This window comes from Mesoplodon densirostris, chromosome 13 (genome assembly GCF_025265405.1).
Source record: "Mesoplodon densirostris isolate mMesDen1 chromosome 13, mMesDen1 primary haplotype, whole genome shotgun sequence".
Lineage (NCBI taxonomy): Eukaryota > Metazoa > Chordata > Mammalia > Artiodactyla > Ziphiidae > Mesoplodon > Mesoplodon densirostris.
The window spans coordinates 58,941,298-58,959,303 of record NC_082673.1 but is presented as its reverse complement, the minus strand read 5'-3'; positions in this window follow the sequence as shown (position 1 = coordinate 58,959,303).

The window sequence follows — 18,006 nt, the reverse complement described above, 5'->3', positions numbered from 1 at the left end:
CCTCACCGCACCCCCTCCACACGCCCCATGGTGAGGTGATAGCCAGAGGGTAGATGAACAGACTGGCCTCCTCTGCTTGCTACCTGGGGGACTCATTTTGAGTCTCAGATTCTTCGTCTGTAAAATGGGGCACCAATGCTCCCCTCATAAAGATGTTGAGGGGATTCAATAAAATCATGTACATATATAAAGCATTTAACAGCAGTACCTAGAAGACAGTAAATACTATGGTGCGGAAAATAAATTTGGTAGACTTCAGATTAGCCAGTGAGGGAGGTTCAGGTCTATTTGTTTTTTAGGTGTTTTTATAAATTTATTTATTTATTTTGGCTGCGTTGGGTCTTCGTTGAGGTGCGCGGGCTTCTCATTGCAGTGGCTTCTCTTGTTGCAGAGCATGGGCTCTAGGCACGCGGGCTTCAGTAGTTGTGGCATGCAGGCTCAGTAGTTGTGGCTCACGGGCTCTAGAGTGCAGACTCAGTAGTTGTGGTGCACGGGCTTAGTTGCGCTGCGGCAGGTGGGATCTTCCCGGACCAGGGCTCGAACCCATGTCCCCTGCATTGGCAGGCAGATTCTTAACCACTGAGCCACCAGGGAAGTCCCAGGTTCAGGTTTATCTGAAATCCTTTGATTCACTTCAAATTCCCTTTTGACAATAAAATTCCTATCCTAGGATATGACTCACATGTTTCTAGGGGCAGGAAGTACATAGAGATTAAGTCCCAAAAGAGTGCAGAGAACAGGGGAAGAAGAGGTGGGGAGGACAGTGGGTTTAGAGGAGTCAGGATTCCCCAGCTTCCACCCTGGTATGTATGCCCCATCAGACCCCCTTCTCTTCTGTGAGCGGAACCTGGGAGTGTGATGGGATAGTCATTCTGGGATTACTTTGGTTACATGCAACTCCATCTTAGCAGACAGGCGAGACAGATTTGTCCTGCTGGCCTCAGAGAGGGAAGCATGCTGCCATGTTGAGGACTGCGTATGGGGCCTGTTGCCTAGGACCTGAGACAGGCCACTAGGAGCTTAGAGCCACCCTAGCTGAGAACCACAAGAAGGCAGAAACCTCAGTCCTACAACCCCAAGAACTGAATTCTGCCAACAAACTGAACGAGCTTGGGAGAGTATCCCCAGCTCCAGGTGAGATCACAGCCCCAGCTGACTGTCAATTGTGGGTGGATGAGGCCAGAATTCAGGAAGGGTCACGAGGGGAAAGGGAAGGCAGACACAGCCTCCTGCGAGGTTGGCTGCGGTGGGAGCCTGAGGGGAGGCCTTGCATGAAGGGAGAGCAGAGAGAGCAGGAGGGCCGGAGGGGACAGGACAACAGGACTGCGAGAAGCACCCATCGCTGCCCCCACCTTAAGGTCTGCTGATTGGGTGAGGCAGCCTCCTCCTGGGCCTCCTGCCTCCAACCTCTAATCCAGCTCCATGTTGCTGCCAGAGGGATTTTTCTAAAATAAAAAGCAGATCACGTCATTCCCCTATAATCCCTTCGGCTGTTCCCCACTGCCCACAAGTCTGAGCAGGCCAGCAAGATCTGCAAGGCTCTGACCCCACGACTCAGGAGTCCTTGGGACACTTCAAGGACATGTGACTTACAGAGACTTAAGCAAGCAAAGACCTTTCGTCATCTTACATGCGAGCGGTCTAGACGTTGGCGATCCGAGCTGGAGCAGCGGCCCGCCCTCGTCAAGTCTCGTTCTCTTTCCAGCTTCCCACTTCCCTCCTTGCAGGTGGGTTTACCGCCTCAAGGCTGCAAGCTGTTCGCTGCAACTCCACATCACGTCTGTATTAGAGGAACACAGGACAAGAATACAGGAATATGAGTTCCTCACCAGCAGCCGTGGGTGTCTCCTTCGTTAAGAGAGCAAAGCACGTTTCTGCTGCACACCCCAGCCAGATACAAGCTTACGTGACATTGGCCAGAACTGTGTCACCTGGTCACTCCAACCTGCAAAGGACATGGTGAAGATGGGGATCTAGCTTTCCCAGCCACGATAAGCTGTCAGGGGAGGAGGAGGTGGGTAGGATTCGTGGCTCATTCCAGCAACATTGAAGCCACACTGGCTTCAAAGTCACGGGAGGCCACTTGCTTGCTGGCCCAGTGCGCTGGGCTCGACCCAGGGCTCCCGGAACTCCCTGCCCTTCTGTGGGGTTTCAGCTTGGACTCCACTCCGCACCTTGCCAGCCTGGCACGTCCCTGCTCCTCCCTCACAGCTCAGCTCAGTGCCTACTCTGTGCCCACCCAGAACCCTCCCTGGTGTCCTGCGCAAGCTCTCCCCCAGCACGTGAGGCCCTCGTTAGACTGTGGGCTCTTCGGGGGCCGGTATGGTGTCTCAGTCTTATTTCTCAGCTTTCAGGCCTAAAATGTTAGTCATACCTCCCCTCTTTTTTCCCACATCCCATATCCGATCCATAGCGAATCCCGTCAGCTCTATTTTCAAAATTTACCCAGACTTCGGGTGCTTCTCACCACCGCCACCCCCTCCTCCATCACCTCCCCCTTGTGTCACTGCAGTGGCCCTGCTTCTACCCTTCAAGGAGGGCCCTGTTCCCCCTCCCCAACCAGCCGAGTTGTCACCACAGCAAATCTGTCCCTCCTTTGCCCTGAACCCCCAAGTGGCCCCCATTTCACTCAAAGGTGAAGTTAAAGTTCTTTCCATATCTTAGAAGACCTATGTGACCTACCCCCACCCTTTATTTCTCTGATCTCATCTCCTACGACTGCCCCCCTCACAAACGCAGCCCCTGCCATGTTACTGACTCCTTTCTGATCTCGCGAAGCACCTTCTGCCTCAGGGCCTTTGCATGGCTTTTCCTCTGTCTAGACAGCTCTGCCCCAGATGTCTACATGGCCTGCTCCCTCACCTCCCACAGTTCTTCATTTAAGTCATGACAGTGTGGCCTTCCCGATGCCCCATCCCTCTTTCAGCTGTGTTTCTCTTCAGGCACCTCTCTAACCTAGTATATATTTATGTGTGTAATTTATTCTGCTGTCTCCACCACCTTCCGTGTAGATTATAAACTCCATGAAGGCTGTTCAGTTTTCTGCCTTATAATTGGTGCCTAGAACACATAAAAGTGGTTTAACAAATATTGATAACTGATTGATTGAATGGATGGATCCTTGCCTCCCCCGCGCAATGCCTGGCCCATATAAAAAACCAGTAAACATGTTGAACTCACAAATGACTGGCTGGACTGGAGAGAATGTTGTGCTGTGCAGAGGCTCTGGAGGGAAGCTGGCATTAGGACAGTGTGTCGGGAGCCAGGTGTCACAGCCTTGGGGACAGAGCGTGGGGCGGGAGAGGGCTGGGCCGGGGAAGAGGAGAGCCGTGACATTCAGGCTGTTCATTCCATCCAGGATTAATTTCAATTAAACTCCCAAAAGGCAACTCAATTCTGTTCTCTCTTTCATCCTTCAAGTTCTATTAGCAAAAGCTGCTGCCCACGGCATGAATCTTGATTTAGAGGCTAGGAGGAGGGTTGTTTCTGTGCAGATGGAGGGAAAACACAAGAATAGGCAGCCCCGCTGACTTTGTTGGGTGGGCAGCCAAACAGAGGCCCAGTGATGCTGGTGTAGAGCCTTTGGTGTGGCCAAGAGATAAAGCGAGGAGGAGAAAAGGAAAAAGGAAGATGTTGCTGCAATGCCCAAACCTGGCCACTTCTGTAACACAAACTGTGTCTGGGACCCATTTTAACTGCAGCTGGTTGTGTGTTATCAGAGTCAACTCCAGGCAAATCTGGTGGCTGTTTTTAGAATCCGATTCCACCTGGATACATTTGGTACCAGGTTTCTCTCTGGTGTGTAGTTACTGAAGTCTCATCACCCCAGACCTGGAAGAGACCACGTGTCTCACCTGTTCACATTCGGAACAGGTAACACCAGTCAGATGCAAGGGAGGTGTGACTATCTTTGTAAAATGCAGCCGTGTGCACCTTGCGAGTTCTGAATATGTATGTAAATAAGCTTCACACAGGGCATCTCCGAAGTGGAAGAAAATTAAGTTCCTGGACACGTGGCCATGAACGACACTGGACATGGCAGTTGGTAATTTACAATTTGAAAGGTCAAGCAAGAACAAATGTGTATGTAAAGGTGGGAAAGCACTGTAGAGCTTTAGCGTCCATGACATTTGTTATGTTTCTGAGTTTTCATTCTGCTTTTTTTAAAAAACATTTTTTTGTAGTCACCTGCAGAGAGAATGCAAATCTCTTTTTTTTTTTCAATTGGCCATGCAGCACAGTGTGCGGGATCCTAGTTCTCTGACCAGAGATTGAACCCGGGCCTCCTGCAGTGGAAGCGCAGAGTCTTAACCACTGGACTGACAGGGAAGTCCCTCAAAACTTATTTAAAAAAATCATCATGTGACTCTGTTTACTTACATTCCCTTTAAGGCTGTAAAACACTTATTAAATCTTAAGAATGTCTTTTTGGGGCTTCCCTGGTGGCGCAGTGGTTGAGAGTCCGCCTGCCGATGCAGGGGACACGGGTTCGTGTCCCGGTCCGGGAGGATCCCACATGCCGCGGAGCGGCTGGGCCCGTGAGCCATGGCCACTGAGCCTGCGCGTCCGGAGCCTGTGCTCCGCAACAGGAGAGGCCACAACAGTGAGAGGCCCGCGTACCGCAAAAAAAAAAAAAAAATCTTAAGAATGGCTTCTTGCAAAATAGTCTAGGTCAAGACAAACACGAAGCTTAATTTTGTTGATGTTGTAAAATAGGCAGCTTAAAAGTGTTTAGTGTTATATTGGAGGATAAATTCTTCCAAGAGCTGCATAAAATGAGAGAACTCAAATAACGAAGCCTATTTTCATATTTATATAATTATAGTTTTACAAGCACTATAGAAATGTCATAAAATTATACGGCAATTAGGTTTTTATTAATTTTAAAACCTATAAGAAGTATGTGGCTGCCGGTGTTTCTGGAGCAGAGCTTAATCAGATTAATAAGAAAATCTCACTATTCCTAATTGTCATAAAATGAAGTTGTTGGCCCATTGCCATCACCAGCCTTCCTTCTAAGGAGAGCTCTGGTGCCAAAGAAGTTACAACCTCATTCTTAGAAATTCCAGACATTTACCTGACTTAGATGTTTATTAAATCCTTCTGAAACTTCCTTGAGAGGAAACCAGAAAAAAAAAAAAAAAAACCTGAAAACTAGGCTAAAATTTCATTTAAAAGCCTTGACAATGTATCATGACATAAATCAAAGATCACATTTTTTTTTCAAGTTTGAATGGTCAACTTTACTAATTTCCTAATCTGAATTTTTAAAAAGTTATAATTAACAATCAGAATTCTACAGTTCTCTTAAATATTAATTCTGCCAGGTTTCTTTGAAGAAGCCTAGTAAGTAACCAATTTCTACCGAACTCAATTTCAATATTCACAAAAGGATACCTGGAAGTCGTTCATAAATCACTTTAATCTCCCTCAGAGAATTAAAAAAATAAGTTAAGTATGGCTATATACCACATAGAATCATAAATACAGCCAAAATTGTCCCAAATTTTCTGAGATAATCCTGATCGAAGTCATTTTATTTTTTCTACTGAGTGCAATTGGTTAAATGTATAGCTCAATGAGATTTCAATTTTATGAGCTTTCTTTTTCATAAAACCAAATTCAGAGAAATTAGCAAGAATCCTTGGTGAGACCACATGTCTTATTTTTTGAGTCTGGAAATAGCGTCACTGTGGCTATAAACTATTTATTGAAAACTATGCTACTAGAGCTGATGGGATCATTTTAATTTCTTCCAGTTTCTCTGAAAGAAAAATTCTACCCCAGGTAGAAGGGATATGCCAAGTCTCCTTTGCAACTGGATGGCAAATATGGCTTTGGCAGGACCACATTCCCAGGTCATGGGATCTCCCGGAGAGAGGAGATCCCAGGCCTCAGGACCTGGGGCACCAAGGCCCAGCTGAGGCTCCAAGCTAACAAGAGGGCTGCCCTGTTTGCCCACTTGCCAAATGAGCCTGAGAATACCTTCTTCCCCCTTGAATTTTTGCAAGATCATATGTGATGCCTGTGAAACTGCTCTGCTGTGAACTGAGCGGGGAGCCAGGTGCCCTGAGAACCTGTGCCCGGCTGAGAAGGCTGCACAGCTGAGCTGGGCCGAGAGGCCACAGGCAGAGCAGAGCTGGGGCCCAGGCTCTCCTCTCGGGCTGCAGGAGAGAGCTGGGAGGACGGCTCAGGGCCAAGCACCAGAGGACTGTGGGTTGAGGGCCTGCCGCTTCTGCTCAGATACCAGTATCTGGAGTGAGCTGTGTGTCCCTTGAACTACAAGCTTGACCTTGGCTATCTTGGGGGAGATGGTCTGTGGGACCCCAGAGACAGCACCCAGGACTATGAACTATACCACACTAAGATGCCCCCATCTCTTCTTCTTTTGTAAGTTAACGTTACTGACTAAAAAGTAATAAAAACATTCATCCTCTCTCTCCATCACCCCTCTCCCCAGTTCTCCTCCCTGCCTTTAAGAACACACTTTCCTTACTCCTAGGGAGAAAGCTCTCTCTGTTGACTGAGGAAGATCACATGAAACACTGCAAAATGTTCCTGGTTATAACCCTGAGCTCTAGTTTTACAAATGAAAGGGAATCTCATGATCAGACCCAGATTTGCTGTGTCACCTGTATATACTTGTATACAGTTAAATCTTCCTCTCATCGAACCAACCGTAGATCCATATGTCCATGTAGTAGGTAGCAGTTGTCTGAACACAGTGTAACCTTGGATACCAGGAAACCCAACTTTCTCAATCTTGTTGCTAAGGCAACGGGACAGTGTGGGTGTGGTGAGCCCAGCGTATCTATCTACATGCTGTGCTGCCAGTAGGAAGAAATGGGATGGAGGGATAGGGATGCCCATCTCTCCAAGGCCTCCTCTGAAAAAGCCACAGGGACAGTACAATACCCTGTGTCACCAATGGCCAGGGAACTTCTAAGGGGGACCCCATTACACACTCCTAGAGGGTGCAAGGCAGACAGGGGAGGCTGGGGAGGCACAGATTATGAGCAGAAGTGGGATGAAAGAGAGGGATGCTCGTGAGCTGGGGAGTCTGGGGTAGGGGGAGACAGGAGCTACCTCGTGAGATGAAGGCTGGATCTAGAATATCACTGGCACAGAACAAGAGCATCCAGAACATAGCCCCAGCCACAAAATTCACACCAGCCATTATGTGTAGTAGCCTGGTTAATCCTGTAATGAACCCCCAGCGTGTGGTTGAAAGATAAAGCTGAAGGTTTTAGAATATTCTAAAGATCAGATAGAAGGAAACAACTGTATTAAAATGAGAAAATACCTGCCTCTACTCTCGCTACGAGTTTGATCAGAGATCCTGTTTACTGTTTCCATCAGATTTGACCTGCAGAGCCCAACGCCCTCTTCAGGCGTAGAAAGGCAACAGCCCTTGCTCTCCTTCAGGGCCTGGAGTGTAGAATCCTTCTCATGTGCCCTCAAGCCAGGCAGTGCCTCTGGGGCCAGACCTTCATGGCCGTGAACCATCTGTCTCCACCCTATCGTTTATGACTGTTATTATTTTGTTAAGACATAACTTTTTGAAGATATAGGGAACTTCACAAAGACACAGAGGCAATGGGCCATTAAAATAATCATTAATGAAAAATTCATAAAATTTTGGATGGAGGGGAAAGTCAGCCAAGGAGCAGATAGGAATGCTTGTATAGGAAAAACCTAAGCTGAAGAGAGTTGCTAGAATTAAACCCAAAATTTAGATCTGTGCTTTATAGCCACCAAGTCTAAGCCAGCAACTCAGTGATGTTCTAATGATCTTACAGACACTAGAGATGTCAGTTACTATGCCTTATGCCTACTGGCCCTGCAAAGGATGCTGCCTGTGTCCAGGGCCTTTGTTGCCCTCTTGGGCCCACTGTCACTTATGCCCATAGCCAGAAAGATGAAGGCAATTCTTCCATAAACTGGCCATCCATTCATGTAGCAACTATCTTTTGAGGACCAACCACATGCCAAGCTCTGTAACAAATATTGGGGATACAGTGGTGAACAAGAGCCTCAAGTCTCTTTCCTTTGGACATTTATAGTCAACAGAGAGGAAAACCCTAAACAAATAATTCCCCTTTGGCCTAGCAGGATCAGATGAACTGGACCAATCAGATTCTTCTCTCAGAGCATGGGGATTAGACACTGACTAGGGGAACCAGAGAGCTGTAGACCCGGAGCTGAGAAGGTGCCACTATTGTAAAGTTGAAAAATCCTAAGTCAAACCATCATAAATCTGGGACCACCTGTACACTAAATGTCTTAGTCCATTTGGGCTGCTATAACAAAATACTACAGACTAGGTGGTTTATAAGCAACAGAAATTTACTTCTCACAGTTCTAGAGGCTGGAAGTTCAAGATCATGGTGCCAGCATGATTGTATTTGGCAAAGGAAAGCCCTCTCTTGGGTTGCAGACTGCCTACTTCTTACTGTGTCTTCACATGGTAGAAGAAGCTAGGGATCTCTCTGAAGACTCTTATAAAAGCACTAATCGCATTCAGGAGAGCTCTGCCCTTATGACTTAAGCAGCTCCCAAAAGCCCCACCTCCTAAATACCATCATCTTTGGAAGCTAGGATTTCAACATATGAATTTTGGGGGGACACAAATATTCAGACTGTAGCACTAAATGACCTCTCAAGCCTGACATGGTGAAGGTCTCTCATTTGTGCCCCCCAGCAGCCAGTCTCCTTCTGTGGGTAATTAAATAGAGCACCGATTTTCCTCTGGGAAATCAGCTCCTTCCCCAAGTTCATCCTGTGCTCTGGTTGGAATGGTGGATCATGTGACCTAGGCCTAAGCTGGTCAGAGCATCTCATTCCCTAGGCCCAGGGACTGGACACAATTAGAGCCCATGAGATTCAACGGTGACCACTGCAAGGACTCCTGGGTGTGAGACCACTCTATGTGCTGGACTTGGGATTGGAGGAGCGTGAGGAAGAACTGCAGCCATCTTGTCATGCTACAGAACTTGAGTATAAAGTCAACATGCAGGGTAGTAGAGCCAAAAGATGGGAAGAGTACCTGGGCCTTTGATCACCTTGTTTGAGGTCCTCTCAAAGCTGTGCCTGAAACCAGACTCTTCTGAACTTTTCAGTTAGTTGACCCAATAAATTCCATTTTTGTTCAAGCCAGGCTTTGTTTATACATTTCATTTTGTTTGTTTGTTGCCAGAAGCAAGTGAAATAGTCCTGAACAAAATGATATACCTTATCTGAGATTGGGATGAGACACAGAGGTGGTGATGATATCAGTGGCTAAGTACATAGCCTGACTGAAATGTGGAGGGGCTTGGGGGAGAGGTACAAGCTACTTGGATTTAGCAGTGAAAAGTCTAAACAAGGCAAAAGTGAAGCACTCAGTTTTCTTTTTTGTTTTCCATGTGGTTAAACATTTTGTGATTTTTGTATACAGTTTCAGAAATACATAATTGGGCCTTTATTTAATAATTTATGGCACTGGCTTAATTTCTTTGCACAGTTCTACCGTATTTCCAAAAAGGTAAAGAGAGGAATGTACCCCACACACATACACACACCTCTCTGGCCCCTCCCCCATGCCATGTTTACATGACATATACTCTCTTTGGGCACACTTTATTTTCCCTTTCCACAGCAAGCATCCAGAAATGTTCTTTACATTTGTGCTGCTTTCTCCCCAGAACTTGTTGCCCCCATTTGACTGGCTGGTCCATCAATAACCACTGTCCTCTCCTCCCTCTTAAGGATCCTCCTGGCAACAGAAGGACAGATTCTCTGGCTGTCCCCAAGTATGTCATTTTCAGCTTTACTTCCACTTTTCATTTTATAGAACCATCAGTAAATGTGGTTTCATCTTCCTTGGGTTGATAGCTGTTTTCCAAAGTGGAGTTAGAAGAACACGAGTCCTATGACATGTTTCTCACAAACAGAGCTTGCACTCTAATTTGGAAAATACTGCATGCCACAACACCCCTTAGACATTTGCAGTATCATTTCAAAGCTCTGAGAGGTCCTACAATTTAAATTTTGTTGAGCCCACCTTTTCTTACATTTTACTAGCAAGTGATTCTTTTTAATGTTGTGTTAACTCCTAATATTCTTCAGAACAGGTATTTCATAGAGCATGCTTTGAGAAATGCTGATTTAAAATAGAGTAGAACATGATCAAAGAATTATAAGCAAATCTTTTGCCTATTATTGTTATAAGACTGGGACTTCAAATAATTTGAAGCAGATTAGAAATACTCTTTTAACTTCTGCTTTGATGAAAGCAGATGCTTTTTATGTGCAAATGATATGAATTCATCATTTTCATTCTTTATCTTAAATCCTGCAGCTCCAAGTGTTCTTCATGCAATAACAGTGCAAGAGGCCAAGTAAGAAGAGGAACAGGGGTAATAACTAAAAATATGCAGCTGAGGTAGGGCACAGTGGTTAAATCTACAACGAAGGCAGGGAGACTGCTAACAGGGGTGCTGTGGTCTCCTCCATTATTGCTTTCCTCTCCCCAAAGGTCAGAGGAATATGGAGCCAATGGGATGGGGAGGCAGAGAGCTTGGAGTTTTCAAGATGGCGGTCACAATGGACATCTTTTCTCTTCTTGTTCCCAGTGTGAAGCCACTCAGAATGTCTATGTTTTGAGCACTGTGTGTGCCAGGTAGAGTGCAAAGAGATTTCTTATGGGGCTAAGAGTTTAATATACATTATCTCACATAATCCCCACAAAGGCCCTGAGAAGGACATTCATCACCATTTTGCCGATGAGGAAACAAATTGGAAGCTGCTCTAAGGCCATAAATGTAGTAAAGTGGCAGAGTCCCTGTCTCCCTTTACCAGGAAGCTACAAGGTCTCATGTCGCCCTGGCAGTGTCCAGCCAGCTCACTCCACTTTGCCCCACAGAGCTGACATGGGAGTGGGGCAGGTGTGTCCAAGGCCTCAGGCCCCAGTCTGATAAGACTTATTTGTGTTAACTGAGAGCCATAGCTTGGGACTTGGACACCTGAGCCCCTGGGAGACTGGAAACCAGTTTGTGTGCAGTTTGCAAAGCATCCTAATAGGTTCTAAGAGAGAAATGTATTTGCCTCTGGTATATTTGACTCACGTTTTCATTTTGTAGTAGCATAAAAATGAATTTCGGGACTTCCTTGGTGGTGAAGTGGATAAGACTCCGCTCGCCCAAAGCAGGGGGCCCAGGTTCGATCCCTGGTCAGGGAACTAGATCCCACATGCATGCCATGACTGAGTTCGCATGCCACAACTAAGGAGCCAGTGAGCCGCAACTAAGGAGCCCACATGCAGCAATTAAGACCCAGTGCAACCAAATAAATAAATAAATATTTTTAAAAATGAATTACTTTTATAATGAGGTAAAGCTCTTTTATTTTAATAAAAATACAAGGGGATGAGAGAGGAAAACTGATCTTTACTGGGCTAACAACTGTGTATTAACTGACTGCTATTAAGAATAAATTAGGAAGCTTAAAACCTTTTAAGATTTTATATGAACTAAGAAATTTTGCTGGGGACGAGATGAAAGAGGTTCTGGATTATCCAGCCTTGTCTTTAGTGAGGGATGCTCAGGATGAGTTAGGGGTGTGTCTACTGGTGGAAAAGAACATTGAGGGGGATCTTGGGAAGGTATTATTTCCCAGCCTGCTTATTTCTTCGCTTTCAACTGCCGTCATAAAGACGGGGCTGAGTCATCCTAGAAAGGACACAAACTTAGCTTGTTATCCATCTGTTTAACTTGCCTGTTATCTAACTTTGCCAGGTAGTATTGTTAGCTGTGTGTATGTCTGACACGACCACTATTGCATACTTGCATATTTGACCTACATAAGCAGCGATAAAAGTGAGGGTCTGCAATCAGACTGACCTGAGTTCCAATGCTGGCTTTGCATTTGACCTTGGATAAATTGCTTCACTTCTATAAGCCTGTTTTCTCATCTGTAAAAGTGGGGATAATAATTATCCCTTTCTCAAAGGCCTGTGAAGTTTAAAAAGCATAATGCATAGTTCTTAGTGCAGTATCTGGAACATTGGAAGCACTCAATAAATGAGAGTTTCCCTTCTTAAGAGAAAAGCTCTGTTTTATAATGAATAAAAATTTAATAACTATTTGTAAAGTATTTTATGCATATTATCTTTTTTTTTTTTTTTTTTTTTTGCGGTACGCGGGCCTCTCACTGTTGTGGCCTCTCCCGTTGCGGAGCACAGGCTCCGGACGCGCAGGCTCAGTGGCCATGGCTCACGGGCCTAGCCGCTCCGCGGCATGTGGGATCCTCCTGGACTGGGGCACGAACCCGTGTCCCCTGCATCGGCAGGCAGACTCTCAACCACTGTGCCACCAGGGAAACCCCTACACATATTACCTTGATCCTAATACAGAGCCTTGCAATTAGGAGGCAGCTTGCTGGAGAGAAACTGGCATTCTTTTACATTATGGTGGAAGAGTAATTGATAAATCTTTCTGGAAGGCAATAAGGTAACAAGGATCAAAGATATAACCTCTGACCCCGCAGGACATGCACAGAAAGACAGATATGCAAAAAGTTAATTCATAATCTTGTTAATAATACTGAACTTTCAGAAACAACCCCAATGTCTTACAAAGTTGGTCAGTAAATTCTGATACATCCATACAGCATACACAAGGAACTTCTTAGCTGCAACTGACCATATCATCGTTCATAATGGCTTAAGTCAAAATGGTGATTTATCGGCTTAATCAGGAGGGGCAGGCCCAGCTCAGATGTCACTTCTCGTAAAGCCTTCTCCGACCCACCAGGCAGAAGGAATTGCTGCTCTCTGTGCTGCCAGATTATGAACTTTATGTATCTTTTAATCTACATTGCTGAGAAAAGTGCCAAATCCAAGCTGGTAGTTTAGCAAATGAATGAATGAATCCATCCATTGATCAATGATTTTATGTGATGGGTCAGAGGGAAGCAGTATGGTTTGTGGAAAGAGACTTGGAGGGGAGGAGTCTCAGTACTCTCTGCACTGCTTACTAGCTGTGCTACCTTAGGGAAGTCACTCAACCAACCTGGGTCTCAGGTTCCTCACATAAAATCATAGTCATAGTAAATACCTGAACCAATAACTGCAGAGGACCAAAGAAGCCATTTATTTATTTAATACTTGAACATATGTTTTTGTAATTATCCATGTAAGGAAATTAAATATCTTTTGATGCCCCCTACGCAACTGGAAGGTTTTAGCCTACTTGTACTCTCCATAATCCTCCTTGACCCATTTGCAGGTCTATATGAATATAAGCTGGGATTGTAAATATTTCCTAAAGTAACATTCTTTCATTGCTTCATTCCACAAACACTCATCCTTTACGTCAAGCACTATTCAAGTTCTGAGACCCCAAAATGACCGCAATATGCAAAGAAATAATAGCAAGCCTATGTGGAAAGCGCTGTCAAAGAGGTGTGGTTAAGAAGGCTGTTATGAGGACTTCCCTGCTGGTCCAGTGGTTAAGAATCCGTCTGTCAATGAAGGGGACACGGGTTCGATCCCTGGTCCGGGAAGATCCCACATGCCGTGGAGCCACTAAGCCTATGTGCCACGACTACTGAGCCCGTGCTCTAGAGCCCGCGAGCCACAACTACCGAGCCCATGTGTCACAACTACTGAAGCCCGTGCGCCTAGAGCCCATGATCTGCAACAAGAGAAGCCACCGCAACGAGAAGCCCACGCACCACAACAAAGAGTAGCCCCAGCTCACCACAACTAGAGAAAGCCCACGTGCAGCAACAAAGACCCAACGCAGCCATAAAATAAACAAACAAACAAACAAACAAATAAATAAATAAAGAGGACTGCTATGGAAGCACAGAAGGACGAGCTACAGCTCTAGGACAGATGGAGGAGGGTCAGTCCTGCCCAAGAACCGCTCATCTATGAAGCCTGAAGGCTGCTGAAGATGATGTGGGTCTTTTTTACGGTGGGCAAGACCTTGTAGGGCTGATGGCCTTCTGATTTCACCACGCCTTGGTAATGACAGCTGAGAAGAAGTCCCTTTGATGGAACAACCATACCTCTGGTTCCCACGAGGTTGGAATGATAGAACTGATCCTTTGCACTGGGGAAGCCCTTTGGAGCTCTGGGATATCGTGAAAGATGACCTGGAGAGAGAAAGTGTGGACTTCCTGCTAATGGAGGCATGAGGGGCTTCAGGGGTGGACCTTGGAACACAGCTCTAGGGAGTCCTCGTCCCCAGCCCGGTAGAGAAAGAGACCGTGGTTACACTAGGAAACCTTGTCCCATGGGTGGGAACTGGCACCCCCAATTCCCAAAGCTCTATCTCAGGATTGAGTCTCAGGGAGGGGTGAAGGCAGAGTCAGCTGGTCGGTATGTACTCCAGTTCCATCCTGTCTAGCCTGGATGTCCGTTTTCTTCCAGCCTCTTCAGCTTCCAAGGTCCCAGACTCCTGAAGCCCCAAGTTTATCTGTCTTGGTGGCCACCGAGTGGACATTCTATCTCCCACCATCCTGCCGGTTAAAGTAGGGAAGCAGACAGGCTTCAAATATATGACACCTGGCCTCAAATGCCCCATCCCGATTGTCCCCAGGGCACATCCTCTTTTCTGGTTTCCTCATTGTCCTAAATCCACATCTAATTCTTTATTTAGGATGCTAACACCTTCCGCTCTGTCATTCTGTTCAGAATGTTAAGAACTTCCAAATGCCCCCCTCACCCCGCCCCCAGTGCTGGGGCCTATGAATGAAGGTTGGAGGAGCTGCAGTTTGAGCTGAATCACTCATCCGCCCACTCTCTCCTTTCCCTGTAACCAAGATCCATCCACCATTAACCCCACAGCGTCTCACCATGAACGGGACTAATGGGATAAGCAGAGATACATTTTGGGCATCTTAGGCCATTACTGCATTCATCTCATCTGGGGATTCTCCATCATCTCCTGCTGGATGCTCTGAGATCGCAGCCTGTGCAGAAATAAAACCAGTAAACACTGCACAGGAGCATTTGGTGGGCGCTCAGGAAGTATTTCCCCAAGATGCTCATGATGGCAACTCAGCTCTATGAAGATTGTCAGCAAAAACATTTAAGATTCCTGCCATGCCTTTCGAACATTTAAAATTCAGGGACTTCCCTGGTGGTCCAGTGGGTAAGACTCTGCGCTCCTAATACAGGGGGCCCGGGTTCGATCCCTGGTCGGGAAACTAAATCCCACATGCATGCCACAATGAAGAACCCGCATGCCGCAACTAAGACCCGGGCAGCCTAAATAAATACTTTCTAAAAAAATCAGCTGTCTTTAAAAAAAACAAAAACAAAACTAACAAAAACATTTAAAATCCATATATTGACTTTTTTTTTAAATAATAAAAAGATAAAGAAAGTGTACATTCTCCAAAATTGCAGCTTCAGAGTGTGTCTTAGTTACCAGAAGAGAACTGAAGCAGGAGGGAGAAAAGATCTTGGTTTCATTCCCCTTTTCGCCCCCTCTTCCCACAGGTTTCACATTTTCCAAACCACCTGCCATGTGTTTCTGAATTTTCCTTCTACTGTATTTAGTTTTTTCTTCCGCCACTTCCTTTTGTGTAAGATTTCAGTTCACCGTCAAAATGGGGAGCTGGACAAGTTGTAAGATCACTGCAGGCTGCTGATGCCATGCTCAGCGGGGGTGTCTCTGTGCCGTCCACGGAGCGTTCAAGTGTCCCTGTGGGCTACCACCAGAGCCAGCCTGGGGAGGCATGTGTCTCTGCATTTCCTTCTCCATTGCACCAAAGTACTGTCAGTGGAAGGTAGATGGAGCTGTAATTATAGCTAATCATTTGCTATTCAAAAGATATCTTATTGGTAGCTTCTATCTTTTAGAAGAAGATGAAGGAAGATGACAGCCAACAGCCGGGTCAGATTTGTGCTTCAGGAAGACGTCCTGGAAGCTATGTGAAAAACAGATTTGAAGTGTGCACAACCCCAGGCAATTAGAGGCTGTGAACTGGGAGATACGGTGTGGCTGATCATTACCATAATGACATCCAATGAACCATGCCTTCCTGTGTTCACACCCTTTTGTGATATGACATCACCACTCCTCCAGTCAAGAGGCTGAGTCTGTTTCTTCACACCCTTGAGTCTGCCCTAGCCTCGTGACATGATTTTATCAGTAGAATGCTGCAGATGTGACCTTAGGTGACTTCCAAGGCTGTCCCTTAAGAGGCAACGTAGTTTCCACATTCTTTCTCTTGGAACTCTGAGACCACCACACTGCAAAGAAGTCAGTGTAGCCAGCAGGAGGATGGGAAGCAATGTGGAGAGCTGAGGCTCACCAGTCAGGTGGCTGTCCCAGCAGCTCTCTGACTACGATATAAGTGAGCCCCCAGCTTAAAGCCCACCCATCGGAAATAATAAATTAGTGATATTTGAAACCACTAAGTTTTGGGGAGTTTTGTTATGTAGCACAGATAACTGATACAGATAGCATGTGCTCTGAACTAGGGTGTTAGTGGTATTTATTCATTCAATAAACATTTCTGAGCACCTATTATGTGGCAGGCTCTATTCTAGGCACTGGGGCTACTGCAGTGAGCAAATCAGATAAAGATTCCTGCCTACATGGAGCTTCTATTCTAGTAGAGGAGTGGACTGGACAGAGGGAATGAATTTGAGAAGTATTTAGGAGCTTTATTTGGAAGGGCCTCATGATGGTTTGGAGATGGGAGGGCGGGAGAGAGGAGTAAAGCATGGATGCTCAGGCCTCCAGTGTGGGAGATCAGGGCAGTGGTGGGGTCATCCAGAGAGAGGCAAACCAGACTGAGAGTTGTTCAGTTTTGGACACATGGGCACCTATGGAACAACAAGATGACAGACGTAAGGAGACGTCTGAAGCTCAGGAAGGGTGTCAAGATAAATATTCTGGAGTCATTCTGTCTTGCACAATTTAGCAAATGTTTATTGAATGACATTCAGCAAATTCATTCTGAGGGACCAGGAAATACAGTGACAAACAAGACATAGTTTAATACAGGAGACAAAAAACATTCACTGTGGCAAGTTGTTTAGCAGGGCTCTGTGTGACACAGACTTGGAGAATAGAGAAACTGGATAGATGGTGGTTGAAACCATGACACTGAATACGGTTATCTTTGGAGTGTACAAAGGGAGAAAGTAGATGGGCCAAGGACAAAATCCTGGGAAACGATAACAGTCAGTGGCGTGTTTAACAATAAGGGGATAAGCATACAAGAAAGGGTAGGAGATACTGGGATGAGGGGGGGAAGGAGAAAAGAGGGGGCCCGGGGAAACGGAGACAAAGTGGGTTGCCTTTGCCCTTGACCAAGGATTATAGGGGCAAGAGGTTGGCTTAGGAAGTACCTAGCTAACCACATTCAAGTTGTTTTGGAGTTAAAGCAGTCTAAGCTGTTTCAGGTAATGTCTGACTTGGCCTGAGATGTGTGGCAGACTCCCAGAAGCTCTGCTGCAGGCGTTGAAGGCTGTTCTGGGCAAAGACTGCCTCCAAGAGTGTCCGGAAGGGATAAGCATTCTGTAAGCCTCTGAGGGGCCCTGTGTCCTGCTGCTACCGAAAACGTGGAGTGCTTTGTGGGGGTACTTTGTTTTCTCACACTCAGCCCTCAATTGCCTCTAAGCTGGTTGATTTATACTAATTTTGCCCTTACTCTTTGTTTCTTGAAGAGTATCACAGAGTCATCCCACTTGAGACCCGGCATTTCATGAAGCTCCCCCCAGCTAGAGGCTATCATTCCACATAGGAAGATGCTTATATAGCTCGATGTAAGTGGACACAGAGCCAAACCCACAGCCAGCTCTCATTATGTATCCTGAAGAGGAAGCAGTGGCCCCGAGAATTCCGTTAGATGTTGAATTATATCTCCCCCATTAAAATATGTGTTGGAGTCCTAACCCCCAATACCTCAGAATTGGACCTGATTTGGATATAGGGTCCCTACAGAGGTCATCAAGCTAAAATGAAGTCTTTAGGGTGGGCCCTAATCCAATATGACTGATGT